At 44.0% G+C, this 13,443-nt stretch overlaps 1 protein-coding gene across 5 annotated transcripts in view; it reads right to left on the reverse strand.

Annotated features, from left to right (window-relative positions):
* CCSER1 (coiled-coil serine rich protein 1) overlaps positions 1–12,943 on the reverse strand; it is a 712,966-nt gene extending 700,023 nt beyond the window's left edge. For all 5 annotated transcript variants that reach the window (XM_055795209.1, XM_055795210.1, XM_055795212.1 and 2 more), the window contains exon 1: positions 12,680–12,943. The gene's annotated coding sequence lies outside the window, so the exon portion shown is untranslated. The remainder of the gene's footprint in view (positions 1–12,679) is intronic.
* Between the last annotated feature and the right edge of the window lie 500 nt (positions 12,944–13,443).

The following is a 13,443-nucleotide window of genomic DNA, read 5'->3' on the forward strand; positions in this document are numbered from 1 at the left end:
ATGGCAGAAACTTTTAAAGCCTACCAGTGGTCTGCCTTTCTTTTGTAATCAGATGTAGCTGTAGAGATTAGCACAACATAGTAAACAGTTTGAGGATTACACTGAAATTCATCTCTGTATGCATCTACTCCAAGACAAATAAACAAATACAAAATATATTCGGTTTCATCTCCAGACAGGATACCATTTCAATTTCCATCAAATCTGACCTCTCCAGTAAATGCCACTCAGTAGAAAAACCCTCAGGGCATTAAATGGACAAAGTAAGGTACACAAACGCACCATTCTAGTACAGCACATGACTCCACAGATCTTCAATTGATTTTGAAAACTAGATTCGCGACAAACATTGCACCCTTAATAAAAATCTTCCCAGAATAATATGACGGGCTCTGACCTAGCATGCATTACAGGAAAAACACCTGTTCATTCTTCATGCATTGATGAACTAGTGTCAAAAATCTGGTTAACAGAGAAGGAAAATCCCACATATTCATGGCAAAATATCTCCTGAAGTAATTTCACCTATACATATTGCAGTGACTGGCATCTTTCCCTAATACCATGAATGTATGTAGAATGTAATTTTGCGCAGTTATATTGACTTCACTGGAAGCGTATTTTGAGTAAGGATTGTAGGACAGGGAATAAAAAGAATCACATTTTGTTCATAATAACTTTTGACTTGGGAATCCAGAAGACATCCAAGCAGCATATTCTCGTTAATTTACTTTGATATGTGAAGATAACTCCAGGGAAATAAAAATAATACATTCAAGGATTCTTTCCACCACTCCTATAATTGTTTCTATTGTCACAGATTCATTAAATCCCTCTGGTAAACCCCTAAGTATTATAGGTCGGCAATATTCAAGATAATAAAGTAGCCCATGAAACTACTTTCCTGAATAACATTCATTCATAATTGATAAATTACAAAAGGTCTTTCTAATAATACACATATACAGTAACCAGAGCACAACTGAAGTGCAATCAGCACAGACTGAAGCACAAATAACATGAACAAAGGCAAAACTACCACAGTGCCAACGCAAGAATCCCAGCTTTAAAAAGAATACTTCACCCTTGAGTCATTCTGTTGCACCCAGCCTACCAGTTCTAGCTGAAATTTTAATTCCAATTAACAGGTGCATTTTCTGCACACAAGGTCAGTAAGATGTTTTTCATTACAGGAACACAGCAATGCACATCTATCTGACACAGCAAACCAAATTCATTTTATACATAAACATGCTCTTGAATAATCGCTATAGTGCCCTGCCCAAACTGTTTTCTAAAATAAACACACACAAGGAGGTTTTTGCTGTTATTACTGTGCCAAACACTCACACCAGATCATTTTTTTCCCCACTCACTCTAATATTTATTCTGTATGTTCTCCACTATAAATTGTGATCAGCTACAGTTCCGAAACGTAATATGCTTTCTAAATCTTAGCATAAAGACTGGAGTACTGAAACTTCCCCTTCCATGTGCCTGTTAAGCTTCTCCTGACACAAAGACTCCCTTGCTTTATTTCTAAGCTCATTTTCTACTAGAGCAACAAACCACCTAAAACACTTCGGTAGGAATGCACACTATTTGAATACAAATATTTGTATTTCTTATTCTCTACTAATTGGTAAGAGTTTTGCTATTGCACAGAAAAAGAGATGCCTCTATCCAAAGTTTTCTCCTACTTCTTTTAACACACCTCCTTAAACCAGAGGTATCAGGGAGATGTTGAATGGCAACAGAGCACAGTTTACTATTTTCCCCATCTTCAGCTGGGTATCTGTAACTGGGATCCTTCCTTCCATCACTTACACCATGTCCAGCCCAATACAGAGTTGATTATGTCGGCACGGCTTCTGTTCTTCCAAGCACTTAGATGCATTAGTTCAAAGCAAAACCAATTAATCTGGATCTTCTTGACAACAGGATTTGTTTGGGCTTTCCCCATCCTTTTCTGACACTACACAACAAAAAAAGTCGACTGGCCTTCTTTGCTTCTACCCATAGTTTTGCTGGATGTCAATGAAAACAGACTAATTGAAACACAATACCTGTTACCTTTTCAGTCAAAAGCCGAGTTTAATACAAACTGCACACCTGCAACATGCTTCCTTGATGACTTCAGGTAAATAAGTATTAAAAACAGAAAGCCAAAACCTCAGTTGGTGTAAATGGATACAGCATGTGGACTTAAATCAGTTCCCTTCAGGCAGGTGTCAATCCAATGCCCTGAATGAGTGCTCCATCCTACGCTTTTGGAAGAGGTGATATAAAAATAACCCAGGGGGAGGGAGGAAGACCACCAAAAAAAAAACAAAACCAAGCAAACAAAAAAAAAACCCCACAATAACCAAAAACAAAAGAAAAAAAATTTCAAAAACTGAAGGAAACCACTCGGGTTTTTTTCTCACATACCATTATAAGCACCAGATCTAACAAGGTCTAGTTACCTACAGATTTGCACATTGTGGTTAGCTCATTTTAATGTCTTAAGAAGCTCCCAGCAGACAGGACACACACAAGATGCCTCTGCCAGGCTGACTCTTTGATGCTAATCATAGAATGAGCTCACCAGACAGCTTTTCTCTCAGCTTCAGAACTTACATGAGTCTCTCTCTCCCTCTCTCCGCACCCTCCAATTTCTCAAAACTTATTAATTCTTTAATTAAATTTTAAGACTTCCATTCTTTTGTCAAATATTGCTGAAAGCAATGAACAAGTTCAAAAGTATCTGGTGCGGATTAATATACAAACAATATACCAGGACATTAGGATAGCAAATATCGTTCCCATAGGAAATCAGGATAAGCTATTGTCACCATACTGTGCTTTCATCTATCCTCCGAACAACACAATTTACCAAAGGTTTGCAAGCTTCATGTTTAACTTCCAGGACAGAAAACCAGTTTCAAGAGGAACAGAGGAGAACCAACCATGTAACAAGCGAGAGGTGCAAAGGCACTGTAGTTCATAAGCTATTGCATTGCCTGCCTACTCCATCCTTCCTTCATTCAGCCGTGGGCAGTCGCTGTTCAGCCTAACAAATACAAAGCCAAACAGGAGCTACAAGCAATAGGTGCACTTGGCTCCACTGAAGGAAGCAATACTATAACACTAGCTGAGGATCTAGACCCACAGGCATACATTTGCAAACCGCTTTTAATTCCTTCATTATTTATTACTCAAAAAAACCTCCACAGATTTCATATAGTTGCTGCTTTTACTGTCTAAATTAGAAATAAGCAGTGGTTCCTAAAAACTAGTAATAAAAACCTGAGCAACAAAAGGAGTTCAAACTCCTGTATCTTTATCCTTATCTTGAAACAGTTGTTCAGTTCCTTACAGTTCCTCACCAATAGTTCTCATGCCTCTCTCAAGCTGTTCCATGTCAAGTCAAGTCTTGTTTTATTTTAACTATACAAACTCTTTATGACAAGGACATAGCCTATATTTAGAAAATGCTGCATAAAGTGCTGTATAAGTGTTTTACGATTTCTCTGGTGTTCATCTTCAGCATTTTGGAAGTCACATGCATTGTCCTGGGCAATTGCAAACTATAAGGAAAAAAGAATCACTGATGCGAGAAAAGATAGCTTCCTTTTATACATATTTTTCCCTTAACTATTTTCAAAGCATAAAGAATCACAATAAAATAGCTACAACTGTAGAATCTCAATCAATTTCAAATAAAAGCATGAGAAAACAGAAGCTCTAAAAATCTCACACCCTTTTCCAATGGTAACTTCTTGCTTACCTTCTTCCATGAATAGTATCAGCCTAAGGCCCTCTTAAACTAAGGCTACAAATACTGTGTGTATTGCTACTATACAGCTTTCAGAAACAGCTTGCCTACAACATATTAAACTCCATAAAACCAGGATGAGTGGTATTTTTTTGTTTTGTTATTTTCTCTCCCCGGTTATTAAGCATTTAGAGATCTCAGAACAGATTTTTAGGTCTATGAATTTATGTTTGGATTTTACTGTACTAGACAAGTAAATGAAAGAATATATTTTTTCTGAACGATTCACTATTCCACATCTAGAATAGAGTGTAAACTTCCACTGAAAGCACCACAGCTCCCATTCTGACTTTCACAAAAATATCTGTTTTATTTTTATATATATATATATGTATACATATGTATGTATGTATGCAGTATTTACCCCAGAAAATTAATCCCTACAATGTCTAGGGAATATTACTTCTCCCTGTAAGCAACTCACAGAATGGGTTAGCTAAAAACTTCATTCAAGTCTCAGTAATGCCCTAGTTCTCTTCATCTGCTAACACTCTTGATTTGAAACCGTTACAGGTATAAATTATATGCATCTCTTCACAAAGATGCAGATGCATAATCAAGTTATTAGGCCTTTAGCTATGCCACATTAGGCGCCTGCATGCTCTCAGCTTGTGTCAAGCACTAAACGAAAAAAGTTCAAACTAACTTTTCTGTACATTAAAAATACACACAAGTGTAGCACAGCTGCAGATGTGACAGTAAAACAGCCTTTTAGCTTTTGGTTCTGATTTCGGCCTGTTAAAAGTTCAACCTACAACAAACCCTATCATTAACAGACAATCGCATGTTACTCCCTTATTAACAGCAATGAGCAAGTACTACAAACTGGTGTGAAATTTGCTGAGACCCTGCCACAGACAGTCAGCCACCAAAACCATATTTGACCAAGATCAGGGTGTTAAGAGGAAGGCTTAGAGAGGATAGAGATTACCTCATGCCTAATGTGACTAATCCCTGAATTTCTTCTAACAGCCTTTTTGTGGTAGAGCAGAACAAAGGCACAGAGCTGGGAGAACATAACAGCTGACTTCTCTTTCATTTCCCACCACCCCTCCTCTGCGTCTTTTTCTTCCCCATCTGAGCAGATGCCCCAGAGTTTAGCTATAAAATAAAGATTAGCAGATAAAAAGAATCCATTTGTGGTGTCAACTTAACAGCTGACAAACTGATTTCTCTATATTCCTTTCACTTCCTCCTCATCCACTCCATATGCATGTTTTCTGCAACTTTCTTCTGAATTTTATTTTGAAACAGTTTTTCCAAACCTTATATTCTTCCTTATACTTTCCCATTATTCATCAACTTCTGAAAGTTTAAAATCCAGGCAATCATTTTAACATCCCTGGTCTTTTTAACCTCCGCTCCAGCTGGACTTCATAAAAACTTGAAATGCCTTGTTTCCCACCTAATAGTAGTTCAGAATAGGTGCCTATAGGCAGAGAACACTTTATTTTCAGACATAGTGAATTTATTCCTACCAGTTCTATTTGCAGTGTCTTGACCACTGTAAAATTCCTACTCCTAGTCTTCTGGACTCCCAATTCAGTGTAAGAAAAATGCTGATAACCTAATTTTTAGCAGTAATAAGAATTTAATGATAGAAAAAACCCATCAAAACAGTGCATGCTCAGTAACTTTTGAAAATTAGTCCTTGACAAAAATAAATGCTGTACAAAGCAAAGTAACAGACACTAAATTATTATTTCAGGGTATACTCAAGGCTTCATTAAAGTCAGTATCAGTTTTGCCACTGGCTTACGGGGTCAACATTTCTCACACAGCTTATAGCTGCTACATTAAAAAAATGGGTTCAAAACATTAACAAATTAGGATGCCTGCATCTTCTACCCACAGTATAATCACCACACTAACTATAGCTATAAAACAGTAGAGAATTCACACAGAAAAAACCCACATTATTTTGCTGCTCACATTGAGGGCAGAACCTGCTGTCACGCTCCTTATAGCGCATCTACTTTCATGTTGGGGAAACAGCAAAGCCAAAAGACAACAGAAGATACCTACATGGCTCTCCCACCGCAGGATCCTTGGCAGCTCATTAACCTCTACCAGAAGGAACACAGGTGGCATAATTAGAATGCCTCCACAGACTGCCTCTGGAAGACATACAGGCTCGCCTTCATATACTATATATTTTTTTTTCCTCAAACAGCCAAGTAGTCATGCAACAAGTGATATTACTGCAGCTTTTGCATTTCTACATGCCCACCGAAACTAACATTTGTGTTGCATGGTATGAATTTGTAAATGCCATTTCTTAGAGACACGGTGTGTCCCAAATAATAATTGTTTAAAGTATCAAAAATATTAAAAATTTAATATGTATAGATATTTACTGTCTATAGCTACTTTGTAATTTTAAGCACCTGTGCTGGTTTCAGCTGGGATAGGGCTAATTTTCTCCTCGGTAGCTGGTGCAGTGCTGTGGTTTGGGTTCGGTGTGAGAACACTGCTGACAGCACACGGGTGGGTTTGGTTGTTGCTGGGTAAGGGTCAGACCCAGTCAAGGACTTTTCAGTTCCTCGGAAACTGGGAGGGGACACAGCCAGGGCACCTGGCCCGAACTGGCCAAAGGGATATTCCATACCACAGAATGTCACACCGAGTATATAAGCTGGGGGAAGAAGGATGGGGAGGACGTTCGGTGTTACAGCATTTGTCTTCCTAAGTCACCATTACACGTGACGGAGCCCTGCCTTCCTGGGGATGGCCGAACACCTGCCTGCCCATGGGGAGTGGTGAATGAATGCCTTGTTTCGCTTTGCTTGTGCACTCAGCTTTTGCTTTACCTATTAAACTGCCTTTTTCTCAACCCACAAGTTTTCTCACTTTTACTCTTTCAATCCTCTCCCCCATCCCACTGGGGTGGGAGCAAGCGGCTGTGCGGTGTTTGGTTGCTGGCTGGGGTTAAGCAAAACAGCACAAGTGATACCTTGCACTCACAGCTGAAGGCATGATCCGCTCTCAAGGTATCTGAGAGGTCTGTGAATCTTAAAGAACGTACACTGACTTGCAGCATCACTCTAAACAAACAAGGAGAAAGCCATATCATTTAGCCTAATGCCATTTTCTGCCAGTCACCTCCCTTCAGCAATATCTAGAGAAAAAAACTAACTTATGATTGGAAGAATCTGCTTACCAAGGCAGTTTATTGATATTTCTGAATATTGCAGATGAAATCAGCTTGTTAGCACTTTTATCCTTCCGATACATAGATTAGGTTCTTATTTAAAGCTTCTGTTTTAACAGCAGAATAAATATTATTTTTCTTGAACAGACTAAAGTATGGTGACAATAAAAATGAAAGGCAGTCTGATTTTTGTTAGGACCATTATGCTATTTCCACTGGACTTGCACTACACGTTCAGTTGGTCATCAAGAATTCAGCCTGCGTATTTTAAAGTTATAAAATCTGTTAATACAGTCACCAAGGTTCCTATTCAAATTCATAGCAGTTCTGCCACTTGCTTAAATGGCCAAAACTTATCCGAGAATTGATCAAAGCTTTGCTCTTCTCCTCTCTCCTCACCAGCCATATAGTAAAACACACTAAATAAATCAATAAACAAACATATGATCCAGAACACTTCAGAAATACACCCCCCAAGACTGGCACTACACTAAATATAGCTAGAAGACACCGCAGAATTTGGAACTGCTATCTAGTACAGAGAACAAAATACGAAGTACCAAATGCTGCCGTATTTGCTTACTGCCAGAGGTGGCCGAAGCTGTCGTTACCACCTTAGCACACTGCACACCCCTCCTACCACACACCCGCTGGAGGCAACACCATCTCTCTCAGGGTCTGAGACTTTGCTGGCATGGCTAACAATGACGGGTTAACATCACTGGAAGGTGCAGTTGCACAGATGTCATTGCTTCACAGGTTCTGCTTCAAATGACGAGGTTTAGACTGTGTCACAAGCAATATACAGGTAAGGAACCTGTTGAATATTTCTGTGCTCTCACCCAAATCCCAATCTCGATGTGCTATACAAAATCAATAACTTACTTGAGAGCTGCCATTTTTACATTAAAACATTGGAAGAGATCACATCACGATAGCACATCAAAGAAGGAGCAGGAAAGAGGCCCAAAAACAAGAGTAAGAGATGCAAAAAACAAAGATGAAAGCCAGAGCTGCAAACGCTCTAGGAACTAACCAATATATTTTCAGAAGCAATGATTTGCATTACCAAAGCATATCGGCAAAGAGTATATTTTAAAGCTTCCTGTCAGTCTGTCAGAACCAGTTCCTCACACTGGAAAACAGCTGTGACCCTCAGAAGCATTACTGACTGAGCTGGATCTCAAATTCCTGATACACTAGAGCATTATAAAAAATTAAGTGGTATTTCCTTAAATAATGTAAAAGTGTCGTTACATTCTAGGAGTGCTGAACTACTTTATTTCAAACTTAACAACAAAAATAAAGTCCAGGAAAAACTTCTTCTCTTAGACTGAATAATCCGCTAGTAATTAGTCTTAAGGGAGAAAATGCTGCATAACTTTACACCCAAATCGTGCAACTGGCTCTGTAGGAAGTTTCCGTATCTATGCCAAATTATCAAAAAAAGCTGTACTAACACAGTTAGGTCATTAAGATAAGACTCTGGGACTTGAGATGCATATTCCAGTTTAACTGTCTTTTCTCTACCACAAATCAACGGTGTGACTTCAATGCAAGCACTGCTTCAATCCAGGAAAAAAATAATTACACATTCACGCCTCAATACTCACAGAGGCTTTCACAGTAATAATCAGGGCAAAAAAATAGCACCAGCTATACTCAACTTAGAACACTTGGATAGAAAAATATCATCGCTCAGCTTTTATAACACACCTCAGTAGTGTATTGGGGGTCTTTTTTTGTGTGTGCACAGAATTACAAAAAGCACACAGACTGTAGTGCACATTTTAAAATCTTGTGGCTTCTTACATACCCAGGACTTTTTTGCTTTAACTTATTTCTTGCCCGTGGTTTCTTGTCCCTTACGCTATTTTATTTCATTTTAAAACTATTCTGTACAACACAGATCATATTTCAGGTGGAAGCAGTAGACTTTGTAGGAAACATTAACATTTTGTTGCCATACAGTGGAGAAATTATACTACAAATGATACTACAGTCTTCAGTCACAGAGTGTGTGAGTTCATATCATCTACACAGTATCTACACTGTCCGTGTAACTGCAGTGAGACCAAGTGGAAAAGCAGTAAGTAACCACATGTTTAACTGCCAAACAGCTACAGAGGTTTAATACAATTGCATGTAAAATATATAGCTGCATCTTCCATAATCTCAAAAGTTATAGGCCTTTGCTGAAGCATAGAAATATACATGAAATGTTACCGGTACAAATCACACTTCACATTTTAAGTGCTTCCAAGTTCTGTATTTTACATGCCACCTCACACAGCCAGCACATTCAATGACTAAGATCTAATAAAAAGCATATTTACTTTATCAAGATAAACCAGTTTACTGTCATTGCAGAAAGCTGCCAAATAAATGCAATAATGAGAGAAAAACCTGATGAAGCTGCATAGTCATTTCTCAGGAAACAAACTCAGCCTCTCTGCGCCATTATTTATGAATACATTTCCTTTTGTTTCCCCCTCCTGTGATGAGCCTCTCGAAATGCAGCACAACTACTTGCAAGGGGAAGACCTGAGGCACTGAATCTTATAACAAGCAGTAACTTCTGCAAGATAGAGGATATAGTTCAGTTCTTCTCCCTAACAAGCTGGTAGTTATTCCAAAAATAAACTGCACTGCTTATTAATTTGACTTGAAGTGTCTATAAGGTTTCTTCTCCATTAATACTTTCACCGACACACAAATGCTATTTCATCTCATGCTTTGCTTGTACTAACCTCAGAAAAACAACTGTGCAGCTTTCACTTTTTACTTTGCCTCAAAGGTCTGTAACACCTAGTAAATGAACACGCTCCTTATATTAGGACACCTCCAGAAGTACAGTGAAAATCCAGGAACTTAAACTCTAGGAAAATGTCATGTACCCAGAATGTGCAGATTTGTTATGCTTTTCAAAATCCACCATTAAGTTTATTTTGACAAAATATATTTCTCAGTGACTGGTATCTGCGCAATATGCAACAGCACCTAAACCCTATACATTGACCTTATGCAATTCTGACCTTCCAAATATTCCAGATGGTCTAATCCAACAAAGCCACGGTATCTTCCACAAACCTCCATGAAGGAGTGGGAATTTGTCCAGATGAAGCAACATCACTACCTCTCTCTTGCAATTTACGGAACAGTCTATCTAGCAAACGAAAACATTGCCAAATTTATTTTAAGTTGTTCAACGTCCAGCTAGTAACTACAAAGGCTTATGTGAGGCATTCGGCTTGAATCAAGAAAGAGAAATTCAACCACACACAGCTTACGCAGCATGCGAGATCATGCTCTCATACAACCACATGCTTATAGCTGAGGATACAAGATGCTTTTTCAGCATCTCCTGTGACTAACAGACTGAAATACTAAACACTGTCTGCTGTAACCCAGGCATGGTACATACCCTATGTGCTGTTCCAGGTCCTCCTTCTGGTACAGCTCCCCATGTCTATCGCCCTACTCAGGCCTGCACCAAGGTCTCCAGAAGGCAGGCCTTGCCTGAGCCAGTGTGCGCCAGCTATTCCAAAAAGTCCTGCCAGGAACTACAGCCAGGGCTACAGGACTTCACCCTGTGGGCTGGCTGACAGACAACTTCCCCACTTTAAATTCCCTCGCCAAACTGCTGCCGAAAGCTGCTGCACTTAGTATACCCACAAGCTGAACTGGGGAAGTTCTTCAGATGACAGGGACCATTGCACGCTGGACTCCAAGGGTAAAGGAACCACAATTTGCAGAATGTATCCTTGTTTGTATGATGCACTTTAGGCAGATCCTGGACAGACATGCATTACCTTCTCCTGAGACAGTGCTGCCTATTTAGGGGACGTTGCTCTCCATTTGGTATGCTAGAGATTAATAGTAACATCAGGGTAAAAAGAGTTGTCATCATCATGTTTCCAAGAGGACTTTCTAAGGCTAGTCATACCTCTGGGTTATTCCAGGTCTGAGACAGCCCTTCCCATTTCCATTTCTAAGAAAAAATTCTTGAAATATTTTTTACTGTTTCTGCAATAATTCCCTGTCCTGCAACAGCCTCAAAATTCATGGCTAAAGCAAACTGGTGCAGAGATGATCAACGCAAGAAAATTGTATGTACTATTTCTAGCTAGATAAATACAAACATTGCTGTCCTTCACACCAACTGCATTTGTACTACAGACACACATACAACAAGGAGTTGTAAAGAGGACAAGAACCCTCCTGAATGATTAGGCGCAATGTCTTTGCTATCTGAGCTTTTCCAGTTCATTAATATTTCACTTTTATATATTCCTCGGCTGCTTTTACAACATGCTCCTTTCTCTCCTTCTTAAGTATGAGCAAAGAGAATTGTTTGAAGTAACTAGTAGACCTTGCCTCACATCCCCACCTCCGCACCCCCTGAGAGTTTAACACTTCAAGTGCAATATATACCAGATAGAAAAACACATCTGGCATAGAAAAGGATAAGAGGAGATTCTGAGTCTCCCCTCTAGTTACATACAACTATAAAGGTGTGCAATAAAAAATAAAGCGAACCGACGTTTCTCTCTATGCCAAGACATTTACTGCTGTCGATTTCAAAGACGAGACAAACACGAAGCTGAGGGGGGGTGGGGGTGTCCCGTCCCTGTGGAAAAGCAGAACCACCCAGTTCCTTTGCAAGACAACTCTCAGCAACATTCTTTTCCTTGCCAAGAGTGAAAGCCAGCCTCTTTCAGCCAGGAGAAGCAACATGAAAACTATCTAGAGGAAATACAGGATTTTCACAAACCTTTTCCGTAATAAGCACTACCATCACCATCTGCTCCACTTTTGAAGCATACCGTGCGATGCTGGAAAACACAGGCAGCATCTTCCAGCCTCCGGCTCCAAACCCAACCCACGGCAAAGGCCACCCACGGCCGCCAGTGCCCCGGCCCTGCCCACCCACATCTCCCGAGCCGCTCCTCCGTGTCATCCCCACAGCTTCGCTGCAGGATGCTTCATCAGCGCGGGGCGGACACGCCAAAAATAAACAAGGAAAAAAAAAAAAAAAAGGCAAGGAGAAAAAAAAAAAAAAAAAAAGCAGCACCTGATCTTTCTCCCCTTCACCTGCGGCAGCGAGGCCGGAGCAGGCTCCCCGCCCGAGGTGCAGCCGCCGCGGCACAGGCTCCCCCCGCTGCGCCCCAGGCCGCGCCCGCCGGCCCCGCAGCGCCCCCGGGCCGCCCCCTCCTGCACCGCGGCCCCCGGGGCGCTGCCCCTGCCCCGGGTGACACCTGCGGGCGCCGAGCCCGTGCCCGCCCCGCCACAAAGGCGCCAGCGCCGGTGTCGTGTGTGTCGTCCCCCCCCCCCCCCCCCCCGCCACCCGCTGCCCGGCCGCCCTCGCTAATCCCCGCCGCTACCGGAGCGCGGCTGCCGGGGATCAGCGCGGAGCTGCGGCACCGGCAGCCCCGACCCTCCGCCGCCGCCGCGGGTCGGCGCAGGGCAGCCGGCAGCCGCCGCCCCGCCGGAGGGAAGGCGAGGCCAGGCTGGGGGGGCCGCCCGCGCCCCGGGGCGACACCCGCCCGCGTCACCTCGGCACCTGGGAGGCGAGGCGGCCTCCACCGCCGGCACCCCTGCCCGCCCGCATGCCGCCCCGGGCTCCGCACGCCCCGCGGCCTGGGCCGGCTGCCCCTCACGCCGCGCCGGCCAGCTCAGCCCGGCGGCACCGCCCGGAGGGGACGCGTTACCTGGCCGGGCTCCGCCAGCGCCCGGGGCGCTCGCCGTCCGCCGGCGGGGGCTGGGGTCCCGCCTGGCCCCCTGCGGCGCCGCCCCCGCCCCGCTGGCTGGCTGCGTGGCTGGGTTCCTGCGTGTCCCCGGCGCGGGGTGACAGATCCGTCCGGAGCGGCTGCGCCCCAGGCCGGCGGGCGGGCGGGCAGTCAGGCGGGCGGGCAGCAGGCGGGCATGCTGCGGCCGGGCGGGCGTGTGTGCCTGCGTGTGCGTGTGTGTGTGCGCGGCGGGCGGCGTGTGGGGCGGGCGGCGGCGGGCGGGGGCGGGCCGGGGCGGCGCTTCCGCGCGTGTGCCGGTGCGGGGCGCGGGTGCCCGCGGCGTAATGCGGGGCGGCCCGTGCGCGCGGGTGTGTAATGCTGCGCGCCCCCGCGTCTCTCCGTGCCCGCGCCCGTGCGTGTCCCCCCCGCCGCGCTGCCACCTGCCGGCGCAGCCCCCGGCGACGGGGGGCGGGGGGGGGCCGCACGCCAGCGCGGGGGCGGCCGGGGCGGGCAGCTCCCGGGGGGGACACACGGGACGTCCGAGTCCCCCGGGAGGAGCTGCCCCCCCCCCCCCCCCCCCGGTGTGTTTACCCTCGCCATCTGCTCGGGGACGTGTGTTTATTTATTGCCGTTTCCCGTCGGGGCTGGTGGCGCCTCGTCGCCCCCCCCCGGCCCGTGGTTTGTCATTTTCCAGTTGCCCCGTGGCCGCCCCGGCGCGGTGCCCGTCCTGGGAAGGGAGCAAGGAA

The sequence above is a fragment of the Falco peregrinus genome, chromosome 2 (genome assembly GCF_023634155.1).
Source record: "Falco peregrinus isolate bFalPer1 chromosome 2, bFalPer1.pri, whole genome shotgun sequence".
In the NCBI taxonomy this organism is placed as follows: domain Eukaryota; kingdom Metazoa; phylum Chordata; class Aves; order Falconiformes; family Falconidae; genus Falco; species Falco peregrinus.